This window comes from Phascolarctos cinereus, unplaced genomic scaffold, assembly GCF_003287225.1.
Source record: "Phascolarctos cinereus isolate Bilbo 61053 unplaced genomic scaffold, phaCin_HiC Scaffold_726;HRSCAF=1367, whole genome shotgun sequence".
Taxonomy (NCBI): domain Eukaryota; kingdom Metazoa; phylum Chordata; class Mammalia; order Diprotodontia; family Phascolarctidae; genus Phascolarctos; species Phascolarctos cinereus.
In genome coordinates, this window is record NW_027556098.1 from 159934220 (window position 1) to 159958982 (window position 24763).

Consider the following 24763-nt stretch of genomic DNA (forward strand, 5'->3'; position numbering starts at 1 on the left):
TCCTAAGTTTCATATTTATATACGTATTCCCCTTTTAATCTTCTAGGCTCTAATTTTCATTGAATTCTGCCTCTATCCCCTTTTCTCAGTCAAGACAAAATGGGCTCAAGTCTTGCCTCTAACACATACTGGTTTTTATCACTGGACAATTCACAACTTCTCAAAGCCTCAAGCAGCTTTAATACTTTTAAGTTGTAAAACTTCTCTTTATGGCTACAAAATGACTTACATAGATTATCTTCTTTCATTCTAAAAACCACCCTCTGAGGTACATAGTGTAGTTGTCATTATTCCCCTTTTATAGATGAGGAAATTGAGGCTTTGAAGGGCTTAGTAGCTAGGATAAGGTTAAAAAGGGGAAACATAGATCCTGAGACTCAGGCTCAGATCTTCAATATTTTTTCTACAGCCCTAATTAATCATCATCAGTAATAACTGTTCTGTATATTTGGTAGGATACAGTTAAAACATGAAATAGACTCAATTCACAGTCTTTCTTTGGGCTTTTAGTCATTCTATCCATCAGTTTCCAATAGCAGCTGTAGATTTTTTTTTCCCCACACGATAGACAGTCTTGCCTGAAACAATGGTTATGTGGTAAGAATTCTGCGTTTCTTTCTGATTTACTTCACTGGTCCTTGACTCTCCTACTGAGAAGAGGTATTTTTCCCAAACTCCAAGTACCAGGACCTTCATTTTGTGATCTTTTAGCTTTAACACTAGGAACTAATTAGGTTTTCATTCACCTGAGTCCCCTTCAAGCTTTTGAAATGTACTCTACCAGCCGGAAAGGTTACAAATTGCTGATAAGGTTTAGCTCAAGAAAGCAAACACACCTTAAATCAACAAATTCTTGGCCAATTCCTAGCTATTTCTAGGCTTGTCCAAATCATATTCTATCTTTGGCAGTAAAAAAAAAAATCAATGAAGAATGTTTAACACAGAAAAGACAAGGGTTAAAAGGCAAGCTTACATGCATAGTAAAATGATTCCAATATTCAATGCGCTACATACGTACCCACATAGAAGCACATTGATCAATGTTTCCTAACTGCTGAATTTGCATAATATGATCATAATATTTATTTATTATGACTTCTACTCAAGATTAAGGAACAAACCAGCGAATTCTAGATTGAAACTAAGAGTGGCAAGCATTGCTTTCTCATTACTTTACTGTCTTATTGGACATGAAATCTTCTGGTGTTATGTGTTACTCTCCCATATTTTTTAAGGAAGATACTACAAAATTAATTGTTTCTTTTTAGTGGTGACATTATTTGCAATATATTTTTCTACAATTAACCAGAGTTAAAGGGTAATAGGACAAGCCAGACAGGGCAAGGTGCTAACTAAGCAAACATTGAGAGTTACGTGAAGGTTTAGTGTCTGAACGTGGGAGAGCAGACATGGAAGGAGAAAGCCAGCAACTGAACATTCATATATATATTATATATATATATATATATATATATATATATATATATATAAAGGCAGGTTTAAAATTTAGAGTCAAGTCCATGGGTAAAAGGACAGGTTGGGATGTGAGAAGCATTGGTTAAATATACAAACTAAATATAAGTTTCCAAGACTTTGAGGAAGATACCATGCATTGGAATCCAGTGTGGGGGTATCCAAAAATCACTAGTTATCAATTAAGATCCAAGAAGCAGACAATTTGCAGAGGTCAAGATACTGGTACCAAAGACTTTCTCATGGGAAATTATATTCAGGAAAAGAATTTTGAGGCTAATGAGTATTCAATAAGAAATGAAATCATTGGGAAGAATAAGAATAATGAAGGGTCCAGTAACTGAGGAACAAGCTTAGAAGCAGGAAAACAATTTATTAGGAAATTGTTAGATAATTCAGTGATTCATTCAGATTGAGAGTTAAGACTACAACCTATATACTGGAGGTCTAGGTTACTAAGATTATCACAGGATCAATTCAATTCAATTATTTATTAAAGAAATTCAACAAACATTTATTAAGCATCTACTACTTTCCAGGCCTTGGACCCAGTACTGGGAATGAAAAGACAAGGATGAAATAACCTCTACCCACAAAGAGCTTGCTTTCTATTAGGAGAAAATAGATTATTAACAGATTAACCAATACAAAATATATAACAGATAAATACAAAACATTTTAGGGGAAGGCCACAGCACGAACAATGTGGGGATCAGAGAGGACCTCTGTAGGAGGCAATGCTTGAGCTGACCCTTGAAGAGAGCTAGGGATTCCAAGAGTCAAAGATGAGGAAGGAGAACATTCGAAAGATGGGGAACAGCTTGCTTGAAAATGCAGAGCTGGGAGACGGACTATCAAGGTCACCACCATATAGCAATGAAGGAACACAGTATTATTTTGAGGAAGTGCATATCAGTGTTTGACCTCTGACTCAAGGATAAGCTGTTGAGCCATTGATCAAGGCTACTTTTATTTTCTTTGCCTAGGAGCAGGATTGGGGTAGACTTAAACCTACAGATTTAAAGTTAAGGTGGTTTCAGTATAGGCATATCTAGTTTTATTGTGCTTCTCTTTATTGCACTTTACTGATATATATATTTTTTAACAAATTGAAGGTTTGTGGCAACCCTGCATCAATCAAGTGTATTGGTGCCACTTCCTAATAGCATGTGCTCACATCATGTCTTTGTGTGACATTTTGGTAATTCTCACAATATTTCAAAGTTTTTCATTATTATTATATCTGTTATGGTGATCTGTGATCAGTGATCTTTGATGTTACTATTGTAATTGTTTTGGGCTGCCCCCAACAGAGGCCATGTAAGACAGTGAACTTAACCGTTGAATGTCGCGTGTGTTTGTACTGCTCCACTGACCAGTCATTTCCTGTCTCTCTTCCTCTTTTCTGGCCTCCCTGTTCTCTGCGATACAACAATATTGAAATTAGGTTAGCTAACAACCTTACAATGGCTTCTAAGTGTTCAAGTGAAAGGAAGAGTCAACTGATGGGACAAACTTTATTGTTGTCTTATTATAAGAAACTGCCACAGTCACTCCAACCTTCAGCTACCATTACCCTGATCAGTCAGCAGCTGTCAACATCGAGGCAAGATCCTCCATCAGCAACAATATTATGAGTTACTGAATGCTCAGATGTGTTTAGCATTTTTTGTACAATAAAGAATTTTAAAATTAATGTATATACTTTTTTTGGGGGGGCTAGGCAATGGGGGGTTAAGTGACTTGCCCATGGTCACATAACTAGTAAGTGTTATGTGTCTGAAGCCAGATTTGAACTCAGGTCCTCCTGAATCCAGGGCTGGTGCTCTATTCACCATGCCACCTACCTGCCCCAATTTAGATGCATTTAAAAAAAAAGATATAATACTACTGCACACTTAATAGGCTATGGTATTGTGTAAGCATAATGTTTATATATATTGGGAAACAAAAAAACCACGTGACTCATTTCATTGTGATATTTGCTTTATTGTGGTAGTCTGGAACTAAACTTGCTACATCTTTGAGGTATGCCTGTACTAGACAAAAGGACTTCAGGGACAGGCAGCTTGGGGGGGAGGAGTCAAGGAGAGCTAAATCCTCATTTTCCTTTAGAAAGTTTTTATTTTACTTCACCAATTCTGTGATGATGAGAGTTAGTTCTAACTGTTCTCCCCATATTACTTACCTTTTTGCCCTCCCCTTCTTTTTATTTAAGTCAAATATTATTCATTTTATTCAATGAAAATCTGCCTTCTCTCCCTCCCACCTCTCCCCAACTGAGAAAAGAAAAAAACAAAACAAAACCAAATCCATATTACAAACACACATAGTCAAGCAAAACAAATTCATGAATTGGATATCTCCCCATAAAAATAAAAAAAAAAAGAAGCCTCCTCTTCATTTCAAGTCTATCAACTCCCTAGGCACAGGCAGCATCTTCTGTAATCATTCATGGTTGGTGACCATATCAATAAGAGCTCCTAAACCTTTCAAAGCTGTTTGTCTCCACAATATTATTAACATAACTGTTCCCTTGGTTCCACTCACTTCATTCTACATCAGTTCATGCCAATCCTCCTAGGTTTCCCTGAAACCATCCTCTTCATTATTTCTTATAGCGTATTAGTATTCTATCACATTCACATACCATAACTCATTTGGTCATTGCCAAATTAATTGTCATTCTCTCAGTTTCTATTTCATTGCCATCACAAAAAAGAGTTACTACAAATGTTTTTGTACATCCTAGATTAGAGTTTGTTTTGCTTAGGATTAATGCCTCCCTTAATCTACTTTTCCTCTTATTCCCCACATCTACCTTCTCCCTTTCCTCTAATATTTTCCTGCTGAGTGAAATGCATTTCTATAGCCAATTGGATGTATGTCTACTGTGTGCTTTCTTTTCTTTGGCCATTTCAGAAGAGAGTGAGGTTCAAGTGTTGCCTCCTTTTTTTGTTTGCATAGACTTTACTCCTGTACCCCAGTAATGTGAGATATTTTCACCCGCCTTCCTCTTTTCTACTGCTCTCCAGAGTATTCCTCTTCCCCTTCCTTTCCATTCTATGTTTTAAGATCATCCAAAGTTAAAGGAACCACTCCTAGGATCTCTGTCTAATTAGACTCTTTCTATGACCCTTGATAAGGATATAATTCTGAGGAGACAAATCAGTCATTTCTCCATTTTAGAATATAAATAGTTTATCCTTGTTTAGTCTTTTATGACCGTTCACTCATACTTTTTTTTTTTACTTTTTTATGTTTCTTTTAGCTCCCATTTGCACTTTAAGTTTCTATACAGTTCTGATCTTTTCATCAGTAATACTTGGAAGTCCTATTTTCTTTAAAGGCTCATTCCCCTCTTCCTGACTTCTCAGAATTTTAGTTTTGCATGGTAAGTTATTCTTAGTTGCAAGCCTATATCCTTGCCTTCTGAAATATCATAGTCAAAGTTCTTGACTACTTTGTAATGGTGGTTGCTAGAATTTGTGTGTTCCTGACTGTGGTTCCTTAGTACTTGAATTCTTTCTTTTAGGCTATTTATAGCTTTTTTTTCCTTTGATGACTTTTTGGCAATAATGTTTCTAGAGTTTCTTATTTGCCTTTTGGTTCTAAGAGATTTGTGCAGTTACCTTTAATAATTTCTTGAAATATGTTGGCTGAGCTCTTTTTTAATCATGGTTTTCAGGCACCTCAATTAATCTTAAATCTAATCTTCATCTGTATTCCAGGTTAAGTGTTCTATAAAACATATTACGTTTTCTTCTTTTCTTTTCTTTTCTTTTTTTTACTTTTTTGATTTGTTTATCCACTTCTTTTTTTTTTGCTGTCACCTAGAGTCCTTATCTTCTATTTGGTCCTTTCTAATTTTCAGGAAGTCTGTTGTTTTGGTAAGGTTTTGTAACTTTCATGCCAAATTATTAATTCTTTTCTCCATAGTTCTCATTTCTTTTCCATTTTCCCTCTAATTCTCTCATTTCATTTATAAGATAATTTATCTTTTTAAATTTATGTGTATATGTAAATCTATATCTCTATATGTCTATCTTTATCTCTATCTATCTATTTATCTATCTATCTATCTATCTATCTATCTATCTATCTATCTATCCTTCAACTCTTCTAGGAATTCTAGTTGAACTTATGCCCAAGTTATGTTTTCCTTTAAGGCTTTGCTTATAAATATTGTTGAGTCATTTTCTTCCTCTGGATTTGTGGCTTAAATATCTGTATTATCATAAAAGCTTTTTATTGTGGTATTATTTTTTCCTCATTCTTCTAGCCTACTCCATGACTTTGAACTTTATGTTAGGGCCAGACTCAATGCAATTATGGAGGAAATGCATTGACCTGAATTTGTATCTACTTCATTACTATTTCCGCTTTCTTGAGGTCTTAATTGTTGTAGTATTCCAGGATCTCAGGGATAGCTCAAGGAAGGAATCTGGAAACTGTCATTGCTCCCAAAGTGGTCTGGTTGAGGACAAAATCTTATCACTGTCCTCCCAGCCTAAGCTCTGCAAGTTCCTTCCCAGAATTTGGGTCTGAGCAGCACACCTGTGTCCTTTGTTAGAGTTCCAATAGACTACTGCTAGACTTAGTCAACTATCAGTAAGCTGGAAAGCACTGCTGGTATAGGGTGACAAAATTATAGGTTCCACTTTGGTCTGGAATTTCTGTCCTGGTTATTCAACTGCAGGCTCTGACTGGGCTGAGATGGTTCTCCACCCCTATAGTCTGAACCATATACTAATTTTATTTTCTGGACTTGCATGTTGCTTGGTACCTAGTCTAGGGCCTGCAACAACTTCTTTACTCAGGAACCACAAACCTAAGACAGGTCCCTCCATCAGGATTCTTCAAGTCTCAAGCATTCTTCCAGTTGCTTTGAGGACTTCTGGCTTCCAGCGTTAGGAGAGAAGGTGGAAAGGGCCAACCCCACTTCAAGTTGCTGAAGGAAAAGACTCTGGGAAGGCAAAGTGGATAGAAAAAAGGCAGAGTGTAACTGGTTTCTGTTTTTAGATCTCCTATAAACATTGCATTACCCATTGATACTCTAAATGAAGATCTTTGGCCAATGATCAATAAGTGGACAGACAAGTAAAGAAATGAATAGTATTCACTTCTAAATTCTCACAGTAAATGTAATCAGAAGACAAATGAAGTTGAAACTAAATGGACGGATGGCTCATTGATTCTCCTTGGAAAGGCAAATAAAAGTCATGGCAGAATTCATTTTATCTTTCATTGAGAAGCAATGAGAATTTTTTTTCAGGATTATTTATTCATATCATATTGTAGTACTTGTGATAAGCATTAACAAGAAGTCCATCAGGAAATTAAATCTAACTTGTGCACCAGTGGAATTTGGTATGTTTGCTTTAAGCATCTGAACTGTACTTGTTTCAACTCTGAAAGAGAAACAGTTAGATTGAGATTTTGTTCTATGGAGGACTGGACAAAAACCAAGGTAACTTGGGTAGGGATATTAAAGCTTGTGGTTGTGTGAACATATGAATGAGAGTTGAGGCTAGTATACTTTTATTACTGCATTGAACATTTATTCTAAATAGGATGGAACTTACTAATTAGGAACATCAGTGAGGTACTTGGGATGAATGGGATGTGCTTTCTAGAGTAGGATGAAGGCTTAGAACTAATAGTCTGATTCAGTAATCCCCTACCCTCAAAGGACTAGAGTAGAAGAAAGAGAACTACCTATAGATTGGCAATTACTTAGAGTGCCCTCTTCTGTTGGGTGCTCATATGTGAAGCTGAGCAATATAGTGAACACATTTGCTCTGGGAACTGGTCCTGATTCTCCCCAGCAGTTATAAATTTTATAGCAGCATATGTGTCATCTTGTAGGATTGTAGATTTAAAGCAGTAAGGAATTTTAGAAGCAATCTGGTCCTACCCTCTAATTTTATAGGTGAGGACTTGAGAAACAGGTCCTTTACCTGAGTTTAAGCAGATTGCCCATGGTCTATTGTAGAAGATAAGGAAGTAGAGAAATTATATGAAGGACTTGGTGAAACCCTCAGATTAAGCCGATATAAACATTTTGATACTCAATTATTTCAATGCAAAGCTGACAAAATATGTTAGGAAATATGTTTCAGGAATAAGAAAGAAGTGAGGCCAAAGGCTTGTGCCTGCCCCCCAAAATTTGTATTTGTATATCATAGATATTTTCTTTGAGGAAAGAGTTGGGAGATGCTGGACATGGAAAACACCAACAAGAGAAAAGAAATAGATTAATTATAAGAGATGGGAAGCACAATAGTCATTTCCAGATCAGTTGTGTGTGTATAGTCAGAATACCTATTTGTTAGAACAAAGAATAAAATGAATATAAAAAAGAAGGAATAAAACTTTGAAAAGAGTATTGCTTTGAGTTAGTTAAATAACCTCAACACTAGAAATGCAAAATGAACAGAAGAGATATTGACAGAGTTTTAACCATTTCTTAAGCCAGCATTATAACTAATGAAGACAAAAGAGACCAAAAACGCTCTTGGCTATCAAACACTTTATCTTTTTGTACTGCAGAAAGATATGGTCACTAAAGATGGTACCAATTTAGAGCAAAAACTCATATGAAAACTCTTACGGAAGAAGAAAGTGGAAGACTATGTCCAATATAACATGATAAAAACAACAGAAGCCATAGAGGAGGAAAATTTAAAGAAAATTCAATGAGATATCCAACTATGTACAATTATCCTAAAGACTTTTAGGTATGAAATTGGATGAATCATTACAAAATGATGGAAAATGGAAAGTATGAAGTTGGGTTTTTTAATGAAAGAAAAAAAAACTTTTCACCATCAAAGAGTCACCACATTTGAATTCTAATTACATTTTGCAAGAAGTTAAAATAGAACAAGCCATTCCAATCCAGACATCTGTTAAGCACCTACTATGTGCCAGACACTGTACTAAGCCCTGAGGATATAATTAATAAGAAGAGACATTCTCTGGCTTCAAGGAGCTTACAATCTAATGGAAAAAAGACAACACACAAAATCAGCCAAAAAGGAGAGTGGGACACCAGGGAACACCCAGATCATTCAATTGCTTTTTTCAGTCATATCTAACTCTTCATGATAGCATTTGGGGTTTTCTTGGCAAAGATACCATAGTAGTTTGCCATTTCCTTCTCCAGCTCATTTTATAGATGAGGAAACTGAGGCAAACAGAGTTAAATGACTTGCCCAGTGTCACACAACTAGTAAGTATCTGAGTCCAGATTTGAATGTATGAAGATGAGTCTTCCTGACTCTAGGCCTAGTATTCTATTCACTGTGCCACCTAGTTGCCCCTAGTATCCAGTGCAGGGACATCTTAATCCATCAAATTGAAACCAGAGTAGCAGATGCAGAATAGAGTGAGTCAAAAAAGTCCAGTTTCTGCCTTCTATAAAGGAAGGTATTGGGAGGAGTTTGGTACTCTCCCATCAAGCCCTCCAATTAGAGGGGAGAGAAGGCTGAGGGACATGGTGTCAATAAATGCTGGAGTTAGCAGGGTGGTGATAAGATTAGAGGAGATGATCTTATTCTGGGAGGGGCATCTTGCTCAGTAGAGTTGAAACCAGGAAGAGTAGCAGATGCAGAATAAGTGATAACAACAACAACAACAACAACAATAGTAGGAGAAACTGGACTAGACCAAGTATATAGAGAGGGGAAATCTGCATTGAAGTTGACACAATTTTGAGGATACTGAGTGACTGATTCTTAAGATACTTGAAAGAAGGATACCAAAGGCATGAATAAAATCTGGGATTTTATTATTGCTCAAACAAGTCTATCAAGAGACTATCAACAACAACTGACTCATATGTGTATTTTCACATTTTTAAAAAATTTGTGAGAATAGGGTATAAAAATGTTAAGCATATTCTTGATGAAGGTATGTGAAGAGAACAACAAGGTTTCAAAAAGATATTCTATGTGGACCACATCTTTACAATCAACAATACAAAATTCTTCTATACTTTTTTTTGGTAGGCTTTAAAAAAAGCATTTGATTCAGTTGAACAAGATGCCACTTTAAGGGCTCTCTTCAAACGAGGTATTTCCCATGCATGTGTCTTAAGTCACAAATTATACTATGGAAAAAATATAGCATCAGAAACAAGTTTATTTAATGAACTTGTATTTATTAATATGAAATAAGACAGAAGCATTCTTCTCCAAATATATTTGCCACTCTCATGGAGGATCGCCAGTTCAGAATACACACTGAAGATGTGATATGGTTCACTAGATACTCCTGTTTGCAGATGTCATTGTGTTAATTGAACAAGCCCAGAACACCGCCAATCTTTTTGTATGAGATTCGTAACCATTCAAAAGAAATTGTCCTAACTAACCACACAGAAAAAAAACAAGTGGATAAAGAATACCTGTTGTTTTGATCATGACCTATAGCTGGATGGGCAAATATGGAGTTCATACATCAACACAAATATCTAGTAGTCACACTGTAAATGAACACTAGGCTGGACTTTGAAATGAGACTGAATAGGAGGAGAACAGACTAGTTCGTGTTTGGGGAGTTGTTCAGTCCTAAAATGACCCCAAGTTTCTCTCTGAAAGAAAGGCAGTATTCTTCCAGTGATGTAGCATCACTGCAAATCACTAAATACTACCATTTCCGAGTTTGAAGTTGAGATACACCCCAAAGGAAATAGATAGACATGTGCTGGTTGTGAGCAGAGTGCAACAAATTATACAGAAGTAGTGATGTATAAGATGCTAGCAGAGAAATGTATGCCCCACCCCAACAGACTGAAGGGTCATGTTAAGAGTGAGAGATATCCAATGGGCAGCCTACATACTTCTTTGGTACCCATGTAATGTAAAAATTTCGAAGGTAGTACCATGCCTAAATTTCAGGGGCTCTGGCCATATGCATACATATATGCATATGGTAGACACATACACATATGCATATGTATATGTATGTATATCTTTATTTTCACTAGCTTTTAACTGAAATTGATATTTATTTCAATTTTGATATTCTATATCAAGCCACAGTAGCAACTTTGTCATCAATAAAAATTACAGGCATTTTTATATCACATTGCAATTATTACAGATATCATGTATGCTCATTACTATCTTGAAATTGGGTTAACACCGTCTTCTTGTGTACTGACTCTATTTCAAGTTAATTGATCTCCTTTGTAATCCTATGTATTTTATTGTAGGTATTTTAGGTCATTATTCTGAGAAGGGGTCCATACACTACACCGGACCACCAACAGGGTCCAAGATACAAAAATGTTAAAGAATCCCTCATTTAAAAGAAGGCTCCCAGCCTTCTAAGATGTGTAGGCATGAATGAATTATATTATCATTCACTGGAGGGATGAGCTCACAGATCTATCAAAGTATCCTAGGTTTAGACTGTCATTCATTCTCTGCTTTCCCCTCCAAAACTAATTTTCCTTATTCTACCTGAATCAAAGGGTTCTCTGTAAGATACAAGAACATGAATGACTTAACTCATGCAATCAGTTGACTTGATTAAATAATTGGAGATCTTTTTGGGAAAAGATAAAATGAGAAAGAATAGAATATTTTATTTTTTTATTCTAGAAGAGACAAGAGAAGTCAGGGAGAAGAAAAACCTTAACTTGAGAAAATGATAAAAAGCAATGATTTTTGTAGGCAAAATTTTTACATTATGAATATGGGAGAAGGAAAAGTAATGTGAACTTCATGCTAGAAAGCATTTGGAATTAATTTCCTCTGGTTGTGTGCAGCCTGGCTTTGTAGTCAACCTCAAAGTTTCAAATCAACATCCTCTTTGCTTATCTTCAACTCCATAAAATTAGCAGAATGTGAAATGATCATAATATATTCCAAACTGGCTTACCTGATGTTTTGAGGATTTGTATTCAGGATTTGGATGACAAGTCTACAATCCTCATTGTGCTGTGTGGCAGAAAAAAAGACCATGTACTCATGAGCCTGTGGCCCAGGCACAGGGGATGGTTTGACCTGGAGAAGAAACATGAACATGGGGAAAGAGAATAAAAATCTTAGAGAGAACCCAGGAGAAGCAGCATTGAGGAGAGGACAAGACATGCTATCTGTGGAATTTTAAACTGTGAAGAATAGAAAGAAAAACTTGAGTGGACAGAAATAAACTTCTAGTAAGGCTGCTGGATGAAGAGATGAGGCAACAGAGTGATGGAGATTGCTGGAGCTGTAACTGAAGACTGGAGTGACAACTAATAGTTACGAGGTAGGGCTGCTTCCTCCAGTTTGCAGGCAGAAATCTGGATGGAAATGGGGAGGGAGCTTCCTTTGTGAATAATACTGGGGAATAGAGAGAGAATATAGCCATTTCAGAAATGGTTGCTACCTTTGTAATATTTTTCTTTCTTTCTTTCTGTTTTAATTAAATTCTTTGGCTAATTCTATGTAACATTCCCCTAGCAAATTTTAGTATCTCCTTAGTGTTTCCTTAGTATGGCATAGCTGAGTATCTAACCAGAGTGGACTTTAAAATCAAGTTGACTTTCTCTCTTTTTCTCACATGTGACATTCCATCTTATATTTCTGTGCCATTGTCCTGGTCATTCCACATGCCTGAGATAGATACCCTCTTTTTTAGGGTCCGTGTCTTCTAAAACATTTCCCAATTTGCCCCACTCATTTACAATTCCCTCCCCCCCCCAAAAAAATCCCTTGTGTTAGAATGTAACGAGAGCCCCAGAGCTCATTGATATGAGACTCTCTCCTTTTTCCTGATCAGTGCCCCACACCTACATGAGGGAGTGGGACAGAGCTGGTGAAAGAAGGGAGATCTGATCTTTTCTATGTCCTCAGTTTTTTTTAGTTGCTTTTGGCTTCCAGATGCAATAGAAAAAAGGAATGATGTCAATTCCTCTTCAGGTTGCTAAAGAGAAAAAAAGACTCTGGGAAGAAGCCAACATGAGAGGAGCTGAAAGCCTCCTCCATGTTCCTATCCCTAGCTAGAGGACTTTGGGGAAATTTTTCCCTGTGTAAGATATAGGACTTTTTCCTCTTAATTGAGATGAGATATCCCATTCTCAATGTGAAAGTGGTTTTGCTCTCTATTGCTTAGTATAGATTCTCATATGTATACTTTCTCTCACTCTTGTTTTGCTATATACTTGGATAAATGGGATTCTTCCCTATTTGCTATGTTTTCATTGTAGAACTGGCATTTGATGGGAAGGGAATCAAGCTTTGAGTATAAATCTAGGTGCCCTCTTTCCCAATTAAAAATAATAATCAAGAAGGTAACTTGAAAACTACATTTCCTACACTAAAAATATTTAGTGGAGTAGATAACTGTAATTCTAATCTGGTACTCCCTCTGTCTGAGGAAATCATAATAGCCTCTTACCCTCACCTTCTGCTTCCCTTCCTGGCAAGAACCAAAGTCTCATTGGAGATGGGTGTGTGTGTGGCGGGGGGGGGGGAGAGGTTCAGGCCTGCTGGGTGTTGTGTCAGTTTCCCTAGTTTTCAGGCTTTTATGGGAGTACCAGGGAAGTTCTTTTCTAGACTATGCTGGAGATGAGGATATGCAAAGATGAATAAAGTGAAGTCTTGTGAGGGGCATCATTCCAGGCAGGAGGAAGAGACTGAGAAATGATGCAGAGGGAGTATGGTCATGATGCATGGTGGTGCTATTAAGGAGAGAAAGAGCAGCTTCATGGGATCAGAAAGCATCTATTCTGAGCATCAAGTGACAAAGGTGGTAAGATAGAGCTCAGAGAGAACTTCGAAGGGTCTCAAAGGCCAGACCTAGGTAAACACATTTTTGCTGTGAAGATTACACTTTGTAAATCTATTCTACTTAGCATTTGAAAACAAACAAAAATTGAAATCTATTAAACTATTAAAAAAAAGCCTGAGGAAATCCTCCCCAGAGGCTTTCATTTGCAGTGTGAAACCATTTATGTAGAAGGTCTGTAGCAGAGATGAAGAGATAAAACTATGACTTAGCACCAGTAGATATTCCTACCCAGCTGGGGAGTCTTTGTCAGAATAGATAGTCTCTAAATGCACAACTGAAAAGCAAGTCAAATGTACTCTGGGACGGGCTGAAAAACATGAAGCCAAGCATGATAAATCATGGCAAGTGGTCAGCTGTAGAAAGAATTTGGCTCAGGGTACGGCCACATGTCATTTCTGGGAGTGGGTTGCTTATTGTTGGTATTCATTTAAAGAGCTGAACCTTTTCCCGCAGACAAAACATGGCCAGTAAATCTTGCATGTATGGCCATGTGTTATTCCCCATATGAAATGAGATACTGATTAATATAAACATTCAGTATTGTCTGGACTGGCCACAATTATGTGTGATCCAATCTTTATGATATTAGGTGGAAATAATGCAATTATCCTCTCACCTCTGTTAATCTGCTGTTTTAATGTTTTGCATATTTCTCTGCTCTGGTTTGATATCCTCGGCTATCTCCCAGGCATCATGTGATATGAAGCCAAATTCTCTTCACTGGTTTTTTTCTTTTTTATTGGGAAGCTGTAGCATATTCACATGAATGAGACTGCAGAAATCCTTTCTGTGATAGGCACAGAACTTGCCTATAGCAGAACATTCCAACTTCCTGTCTTATCTGGGCCTTGGTTGGAATTGCATTAAAAAAAAATTCCAGCAACAGAATATATTTAAAAGATGACAAGCTACAACCTCCGTGATACATTTCAAGCAGTGACTTGTCCTGAGGCTGTTTTTTTTTTTTTTAAGCAGACGTTAAGTTGGGCTGGAATAGATGGACTCATAGAGCTAGCTTTTAGTTTTTGTAACAGCTGGAACAATCTGGCAAACCTGCTCTTGGACTATTAAAAGCATTTAAATATGTAATGATGGTAGATCCTGGTTATGTTCCTTTCTCCCTTGCTATTAAATGGGTACAGTGAAGAGGTGCTTCTTTGTGGTCGGAGGAATTTTTCCAAAATAGTTCATTTACACACAGAGAGAAACAAAAGGGAAAGAAAAAAAAAGACACCTAATATAAAATCAGAAAAGAAAGGAGAAAATGAAAAGATAAGAATACTTGAAGGATCAAAAATGGAAGAAGCCATAAAGGCAAGCCACAAAGACCAGAGAAATCTCATCAAAAAAAAAGTATAAATAGTTTGTTTTAAACACTAGCATGAGCTAGATTTTCCTTGGAAAAAAAAGATTCCGTAAATACTACAGTTATCCCTTCTACATAGAGGGGGTTAGGAGGATGGTGCCCCCATGATCTACAAAATCCATATAAAAATTTTTGGCCCCCCCTTCATAATGGAGAAATCTGAATTTTTAAATTTTCCTTTCACGGGGGCATTCATACCACCTTATTGTAAAATTTGGGTTAAGTATTTGGTCATAGGTTCTATGTCATCTGCTGGCCTTCATGTGTTATCTGCAGCTTCCACAAAACTCCTTCCAAATTTCCATTTAATTTCTTATGCTGACCTGCCATATAGTGAAACCATGATGGGAAAAGTCATGATGAGGAAGGGATAGCTGTATAATATATCATAAAAGAAACGTATTTTCACAAAAGTAAAGTGGCAGGTCATGAACACAGTTCTCCTCAGGTTCATGTCTTTGGCATTACTCTAATTCTCCCTCACCCTATATATTAAATCAATTGCCAGGTGGCGATATTTCTGCCACATCTCACAAATACAATCCTTTCTCACACAGTCACCACCTTTGTTTAGGCCTTCACCCTGCCTCTTAGACCACTGCAATGGTATCCTAATTGGTCTCCCTGTCTCAAGTCTCCCTCAATTCCAATATATCCTCCAAACAGATGCCAAAGTGATTTTCCTCTCCAGTGACTCCATATTGCCTCTAAGACCTCACAACTTGGTCCCAGCCCATCTGTCTAATGCTGTTATACAGTACTTCCTTTCTTAGGCTCTATAGTCCAGACAAAATGGACTTCCCTCTGTCATACACAGCATGTCACTTGATATATCTCTGCCTTTGCTTGATCATACCTCACTCCTGGAAAGCGCTTCTATCTCTTTTTTACTGCATTGAATCCCTCATTTCCTTCCAGATGTAACTCAAGCCCACCTTCTTCATGAAACTTTTCCTGAATCCTCCTACTCCTAGTGCATTACCTCCCAAATAATCTTGTGTTTATGTTGCATACATTTGGTATATCTGCAAATACTGTCTTCCCCAATAGAATGTACTCCGAGAGTAATGATTGTTTCCCTTCCTTCCTTCCTTCCTTCCTTCCTTCCTTCCTTCCTTCCTTCCTTCCTTCCTTCCTTCCTTCCTTCCTTCCTTCCTTCCTTCCTTCCTTCCTTCCTTCCTTCTCTCTCTCTCTCTCTTTCTCTCTCTCTCTCTTTGTATTTTTATCCCTAGCATCTAAAAAATGATTGGCACATAGTTGTTACTAATGAATGTTTATATATGTGTTTTATTATGTTAATAAATGCATATATATATATATATGTATATAGTAATATACCCTTATATATTTATATGTTCTTTGTTTTTCAGGTTTTTTTCAGTCATGTACAACTTTTGTAAACCCACTTGTAGTTTTCTCGGCAAAGATACTGGAATGGTTTGCCATTTCCTTCTCTAGCTCATTTTATAGATGAGTAACTGAGGCAAACAGGGTTAAGTGTATATTACTATATTTGTAAATACAGTTTGGCCTAACTTTATTAATATACGCTTGTATAGCATGTACATAGAAACGTGTACATTATCTATCTATCTATCTGTAGCTATATCTATGTACACCAATATTTATTAAGCACATATTATGTTCTTGGATCTTTCTTAGGTGTCACTTTCCATATGGATTTTATATACACATATACACACACACACACATACACATACATATACACACATATATACATATACAAACATATATGTATAACAAAATAGCTTTCTACATGAATGTTATATATATGTATATATATACATATGCACATACACATGCATGCATATACAGGTATGCATGTATATCTCTGAATATATATGTGGATATATATAAATATGTACATACATATGTAATATTCCTATGGAATGATATTCAGAACACACGGATAAATAAAGTGTACTAAGAAGAGGGTCTGAGCTTGTTGGGCTACTGAAGGTTTCCTTCTAGTAGGTGAGGGTGGCATCTTAGAGTAAAATAGTCTAAAACTGGTTATTAGGCAATGAGTATTAGGCAACTAAGTATACAAATTTTTAATTCATTCAGCAAGTATTTATTAAGTATCTTCTATGTGCAGGTTTCTGTGTTAAGTAGTGAGGGGAAACACAAAATTGTATAAGTCATAGCCTTTAACTGCAAGGTGCTGGCAAAGAGTAGCATGAAATTATGTCTCTTAGAAATACTAGAAGTATTAAAATAGGATTAGGATCACAAGTTTGAAGGGATATAGAGGTGCAGGTGTCTTTAATGTGAAGTAGGTTGAACAAAGATGAAGGATGAACATGAAATCTCATTATTGGAGTATAACCTCAGAGGTCATCTAGTCCAATCTACACCTGAATAAGAGTGTCTTCTATAGCCTTTCTGTTAAATATAGGCTTTATTTGAAGACCTCCTCTGAGGTATACTTATTATTGTTCATTTCCCCCTCAGGTCCACCATTTTGGAAAGGACTCCAGCCATGCTTTGCCTCACTCACTCTTACCTCAATTCTTCCTGGACTCCACTTTGTCCTTGCCTCTATGTGGATACTTTTTCTGTTTTGTACCCTTTAAAGTACTGTTCTGTGTTGCCTTACTCATTAAAATATAAGTTCTTTAAGGGTAAGAACTGCCTTACTTGCTTGTATTTGTATTCCCAGTGATTAGCACAGTGATGGCATATATCAAGTGCTTAATAAGTGTTAATATAAATCAATCAACATCAAACTGAAATTTGCCTCAGCACCAATTGCTTCTAGTTTTATTCTATGGAACCAAGCAAAACAGGTCATTCCTCTTCCATATGCCAGTTCTTCAAATACACAAAGACAGCTAAGTCTTCTCTGGGCTAAATTCTAGTCTCCTTCCCAATTCCTGCAGTTGACTCTCATATAAGATCCCAATTGCCCTCTTATTCACACTCTCTAGCTTGTCAGTGCCATTCTCCAAACTTACTCCTCTCATTCTCCATGGTTTGTTTGGTAGAAAGCCTTTTTGTCTTTCCTGCCTCTGCAGGGACATGACCTTAAGAATCAAATAAATAGTGTTCCTTGACCAGTGAAAACTGATTTAAAAAAAAAAGGAATATGAGCCTATGTGAAAAATGGATCTCACAATGGAAGGCCAATGGTGAGTAGGCATCTGCTTGGAGATGATCTTCAATGATCAATAAGACACTACAAGAATGAATAGAATTAAACTGTGATTGGTAAAAGCAGAAGATTCATACATAGTTCCACTAAAACAAATATGAATAACCAGGAGCATAGTGGAAAGACCTCTAGCATGCCTGTAATCTCTGCCACTGGAAAGACTGAGGCTGGTTGATGTCTTGAATTCAGGAGTTCTGATATGCAGTAGGCTAAAGTGATTGGGAGTCCACACTTATTTCAGCATTAATATGGTGAGCCCACAGAGTGGAGAAAGAGATGGGGGTGAGAAACAGCTTGATCAAGGCAAACTGGCTCAGGTTAAAAGAGAACAGTTTAAGTCTTCCAAGGTGATCAAAGTGGAATTGGGCCAGTCCTGTGAGTAGGACCTAAGCTTCCAGCCTGGGTGAAATAGGGAGACCCAGCCTTAAACAAACAAAGAAATTTAAGAACTTTCTAGGTATGAAAACAAGGGTTATTAATAAGAACCACTTACATTTATGTAGTGCTTTTAAGATTATAAAATGTTTTCCTCACAGTAACACTGTCAGTCGGTCAATATAAGTATTGTTACCCTTATTTTACATATGTGGAAATGGAAACTCAGAGAAATCAAGTGACCTGTTCAAGACCACATGTAATGTTGTCGAGGGACACATATTCTTCCCACTGTCCCTATTTCCTTCTATTGTTCTGTATCACTGGATTGGAAAACAGGGATATCTATTTTGATCTCTCCTTACTCTTAGCAAACTCCCTCCCTATAAAAAAAAATAGAAGTTCAGGCTTGGAGAAAAGGACTCTGTGGTTTTGTAGAAGAATACAATTTCTCTCATTCTCTTACCCTCCTCCCTCACTTGCTCTCTCCTCTCCTTCCCAAGAAACAGAGTTTTCTGCTTTTTGAAGTTCTAGAGGTCACACTGTTGCATTCAATGTAGCTGACACAGATGGCTGCTTTTGATTCTGGTGCTACAACTATTCCTTCCAGAGGTTGGCTTATGCCCTAAGGCTATGGGGCATGATTTCTGGAAATGTGTCTGTCTACAATTCTCTAAAACGCCTTGTTTCATGCCTCTGACTCTCCTTGGCAGAAAGGTCATTTAAATCAGCTGATTCATTAAAAAATATCTTGACCCAGACAGTTGTAGACTATGTCTCCAAACACTGTGAGTTTCATCAGAGTTTAAATTGGCCAAACCTGACTCAGAATTCTCACTACTCTCTTTGCCCTCTTGGCATTCATGCTTGCTTTGGTACTTCAATCATCTGTGATTTCATTAAGGTACTTCCTCCACTGACACAATGCAAACAGTCTTTGCTTTGTAGATCATCTTCATGTATGACCATGGACAAAACTACTTTCCCCCCCTGCCTTCAGATGATAAGCTTCGGTGAAGTTAGGCAAACATGGACAGGAGCCTCATAGATCGTTGCTGGGTCCTTACTTGAAGGCATTTCAATTTGGTAGATTCTACCAGAGCTTGTACTTATTGGTATAGTCTTAGAGAACACATGCTTACTTATACTGAGGACAATGAAATGTGATATTACTGGATGCTCAATAGTTATATTTTTGGCTCCAACTATTGGTATTCTATCCAGTCAATCCAAGGTCAAACTTCAAAGAGATCTGAATTCTCAGTGGAGTTTTATATTTATACTCTGTCAATTTGATGTATCTTTTGTCTTGATATGGGAACTCCTCCATTGATGCCTTTTCATCCATGTCATTCCATAAATGTCTCAAAAAGATGTTTCAAAATGCACTGGAAGCTTTCCTCTAGGTTTTTAATATCTTATGGATACTAATGCAGTGCTCAAGTTGTTAGTCTGTAATCCCTTATTCTTACTACTTGACTGGTTTACTTCCATTTTGGGGCATGAATGTTTTTAATAATGTGTTTTATGCCACTTCTTGCATAAAGTAATTATTGCTAATATTCTGTAGCCATTTATATTCACTGTGTTCACTCTTACCACTTGATCACTCACAGTTTTGATTTGTTTCTGATTTTAGTGTTCTATGAATCACCACTATCATTGTAAGTATTGTGATATGGAAAAGTTGGGCTTTTGTGTAAGGAAGCAATTTATTGTCATTTAAGGAACTGTGCAATTTCACAAATGAAATTCAACCCATCCTCCTATTCTATTCTGGGTCAAGTTCATTATCTACCTTCCAGGTTTCCATAATATATGCATTGAAGGATTCATTCATTCAGTGGGATGTCAGTTTAGCTGCATATAATAATCTGAGCAATATCCACTTGATTTTTTCAGCATGGATAATTAGGGCAATATCTTTTGGGGTACACTAGATCTTATGTGTTCTAGGATTTGATACAGTCCACACAATGTCATCTGCAAACAGGAGCATCCAGAGAATAGCTGGACAAACAAGGAAAAGTCCCTCATTTGAACATTTACTGGGAATCTTTCTGTCATTTGAAATTTGTCTAGCAAATCTTCCATGACACTGGCCCATAATTTTAGTGAATAGATAGCTCTCTTTCATACCTCATTTGGTATTGGTAATCAGATGATTATAGAAGTTATCTCTGTGGTTGCATCTTTTACATAGGACAGCTACTTTGGTGACAAATCCCACCCCTTCCTCTATCCTTTGTATTATCATTAACAGTAATTGACCAGCCACCAACAACAGGTGGGCAAGCCAGCCTAACCAAAGTAGCAATTCGCTTTGAAAGTGGGAGTGGAGGTGGCATGTGATGAGCGGGCCAAACCAATCATTACACTCAGACCCTGGTGAAGGCAGCCAAGGACCCTGAGTCCCCAAACCTCAGGAATTGCCTCACCCCAACTGTCACCTGCCCCTTTAGCCATAGTCTAGTGGAGTTACCTCTTTTTGTATCCCCAGCACTTAGCACAGTGCCTTGCACATAATAGGTGCTTAATAAATGTTTATTGATTGATCAGTTGATTGATTGGAGACTAGGCAATTGTGACTAGGCAATTACTTCTGTAGGTACTATAGCCTCATCTTGGCAACCACAGGTAATGAAGACTCAGGAAAAAAAATAGGTTCCCAACTTCAGGGCCCTTTGAATTGTCAAATGGTTCAACATCAGAAATTGATATGGTTTTATCAGTAGAAATAGCTTCAAAGAAGATGTATTGTCTATTACTTTGCTGCTGCACTCTAAGAGGACTATGGGATCTTTCTATCTAACTTGAAGCTGAAGCCTCCTATATATGTTGTCTCTGATTATCAGAATGTGAGCTCCTTGGGAGCATAGAATGTCTTACTTTTTTATTTGAATCTTCAGCATTTAGTACTGTGTTTTGCACATAAGTGCTTAGTAAATGCTTCTCAATTCATTGATTTGAGGACCTTTGTATGATCTTGATACATTATAGGAAAGAGAAACTTTGGTGAAAGAGAACCTTTAAAGACTATATTTTTCTGTACAATGTCAAATGCCTTTTTTTTGGTAATCATGAAGCAGTGAACAGAGCAAAATTTTGTGGTTTCTACACTATCTGTCCTCTTTGTAATGTCCATTCACAACTACTACTTCTTCCCTATAGTGCTAAGTAGATTAAGTCCACTTTTCATTTTCCATCAGTATCTCTGCTTATTTTCACTCTCTGCTTATTTTCCACTCCAGGAACATTGAGCTTTCCCCAGGTTAAGCTCATTAGCTGAAATCTCATCATGTAGACTGACTCAACTTTTGACACTTAACATCTTTTCAGATCTCTCACTTTCCTCTCCCTTCCAACAGTAGGGCTGGAGGAAGAGCAATAAACTTTTCCTAAAGCCTTCCTTTATAAAAGGATGATAATGTTCTCAGTAACTCTTCAACTGTTTTTTTCTTATTTGTATCTCTAGGGCTTAGCACAGTGCCTGGCATATAGCAGGCCATGATAGTCCTCCCCACCCCTTCTTATTTTCACAAAAGACTTATCTTCTCTAGACCAACTAAACCTAATTCTCTCAACTGACAGAATGCTGATTGTCCTCTTCTAAATAAGTTCCTATTTAACAACATCATTTTAAAGATGTACTACCCAGAACTGAACAAAGTAGTCTACATGGGTTCTATAAGGGAAAAGTAGAGCGGGCTGGGCTTTCATTTCCTTAGTCGTGGTAATGGGTTCATTGGGCCAGAATATGTACAGTTGTGCAGTTCTTAATTCAAGTTTAGCTTTCCACAAAGATTGTAACTGTTAGCAGCTCTACCAGTAATAAATGAATGTGCCTGTTTCTCCATAACATCCCCCAACTGTGAATTTTGTAGTTTTAAACTATTTTTGCAAACTTAATAGGTATAAGGAAGTACCTCAAAGCTTTTAAATTCACATTTCCCTGTTCATTGGAGATTTTGAACAATTCATTTCTGTTTCTTCTTTCCAGAATTGCCTGTTTATACCATTTGACTTTATGCTATTATCCTTTTCTTATGGTGCACTAATATTCTGTTATATCCATATACCACATGGCTAGATAACATTTGCATTTAAATAATTTTCAATGCTTTAACACAAAAGGGTAATTTGGGAATTCTCAGCCTTGTGGCAGTGCCAGCAGTGAAGATGTTACGGGGCAGGGAGCCCTTTCCACATTTCTCAAATCATACCACATAGGCAGCCAATTACTCCACTTAGGCAAAAGCCCAGCCCCCTTGCCAATTCCAAAGTTTCCAAGAGAACAGAAGAAAGACGTAGTTGACATTGGCAAGGGTCAGAGAGAAGGGTACACAGTAATAGGAAGCAGCTACTTCATTTAAAAAAACTTATCGGATGCCTTTACAATCTAGTTCAGACCTCTATGTCCCTTTTCAGGTTATGCCTAGGTAACTGCCATCCTTTTTGGCACCATTGCCTATGGGTAGTATAGAATGGCCTTTTGGCAAAATTGTGAAATAGGAGTAGAGATTAAAAAAAGCACAGTATTTATGTGAAAGAACAGCTGTAGTTACTGGAAACTGCCTTGGAAAAGCCAGCCACTTTCCTAGCTCCGGTTTCATATGGTTAAACAGCAGCCTTCTCATATGAAATGTGGGCTTCCTAGTAGGCTGTATTAAAAGAAAGAGATAGCGCCTCTTTTAAACCATTAAGCTGACTTCCTTATATTTCTAGTTACTAGTTGATTTGGGCCTTATAAGTAAGTCTTCCCAGTGGGTGATCACTTCCGGATCCAAAGCTATGATCCTATAATCTCCACCCATTCCATATGCTCTCCAACTCTATGCTTTTGTTCCCACTATTCTTTTTGTCTGGAAATCTTTTCCTCTTCTTCACTTGTTGCATTGCTAACTACACTTTAAAGTGTAATTCTTGTCATCTTCTCCATGAAATCTTCTTTGATTCCCAACCTGGGATTAATAATGACCCTCTTGGACCTCATATAACACTTTGTTTTACAGCTCTATGGAGCACTTGCCATTTGACATCTGCCTTTGTGCTTGATTTACCAGCTTGAGTGAAAATGCCAGAGAGACAGGTAGGTAGTGTCTTATTTAAACTTTTAAAATCTGCTCCCCTTTCCCCCTTAGCCTATGCTATGCCCAGTAGGTTTGTTGACAAATTGACTTTCTTAAAATGAAGCTCTGACCATACCACCCTACAACTCAAGAAAATCCACTGGCTCCCTGTTACCTCCATGATCAAATACAGAATCCTATTTGTCTTTTTTTTTTCTTTTTAACTTATTTGTCTTTTAAAGCCCTTCAAGGTCTTGCCTCTTTTTATCTTTCTAGGCTTCTTACACTTTACTTCCATCCACTTTGAGACCTAGCCAGGATGGCCTTTCTTTGCCATTCCTGGCAAATGGCACTTCATTTTACTCTGTAATTTTGGAGTGTCTGTCCTTTATGCTTGGAATGCACTCTCTCTTCCATTCTGCCTTCTGGCTTCCCTTAGAATTCACCTCAAATGCTATCCTGTACAAGAAGCCGTTTTGATTCCTCTATATCACATTACTAATGCCTTCTCCTCTGGATTACTTTCCATTTGAACTGCATATCTCTTGTGAACATGTAATTGTTTGCATATTGTCTTCCTCATTGCAGTTATCCCTTCTGTACCTTGAGAGTTAGGGGTGTGGCATCCCAGCTAACTGAAAAATACTCATAAAATTTTTTGGCCCTCCCTTCATATGAAAGAAGTCTTCCTTCTCCTTCCCTTCCCGTTCCCCTTCCTCTTTCTTTTTCTAAAATGAGACTCCCTAACTCAGCCAGGCTAGAAGTGCAGAGTTGGCCTCTTAACAGTCCTGATTCACTCTGATCAGCAGGTGGAGCTTTGACCATTTTTTGTTCCCAACATAGGCCAGCTCACCCCTCTTTAGGCAATATGGTTGCCTCCTGGGGACACCCAAACTCTTAGCCCACTGTGACTCAGAACTCATGAGCTCAAGAGAGCTACCTCCTAATAGCGGGGATTACAGCATGAGCCACTATGCCTGCCCAAGCATGTGTTTCTTGAAGGACATTGCTTATGCTACTTCTTGCATGTAGATCACCATTGTAGACCCGCTGTAGCATATTTATACCCTCCCTACTAGTGGTATCATCTGTGACTTTGGTTCTTCACAGATGATTGTATTCTAAGATTTATCACCCTATAGTATCACTGGGTGAACAGTGATATTTTTTTTAAAAAGGGTTTTTTTTGGTTTGTTTTAGAAAGTAGCTGAGAGTCATTAAAAGTGTCATGCAGTTTCTTAGAAGCAGTACAGAAGGCTCTCTTCTTCCTATTTCTATCTACTCTATTGTGACCATAAAACACAAAATAAATTTGTTTGGTTATTTCAGTGAAATAAAAAGTATACTGTATTTGGTCACCAGAAGACCCATATTTGATTCTGGATCTGCTATGTGTTGCCTATATGATTTTGGGCAAGGATTTCTCTGGTCCTTGGTTTCTCTTTTTGCTCCAAATTCTATCATCTTATAAATTCATTTGAAGAGTGTCAAATTCTATGAAAACATCTGTCAGTTCAG

At 37.3% G+C, this 24763-nt stretch overlaps 1 long non-coding RNA gene across 1 annotated transcript in view; it reads left to right on the plus strand.

Moving 5' to 3' along the window:
* Positions 1-24763, plus strand: part of LOC110223774 (uncharacterized) — a 47001-nt gene that overhangs the window by 21918 nt on the left and 320 nt on the right. Inside the window, exon 2 of the long non-coding RNA XR_002328780.2 lies at positions 23189-23265. This is a non-coding gene — a long non-coding RNA (uncharacterized LOC110223774). The remainder of the gene's footprint in view (positions 1-23188; positions 23266-24763) is intronic.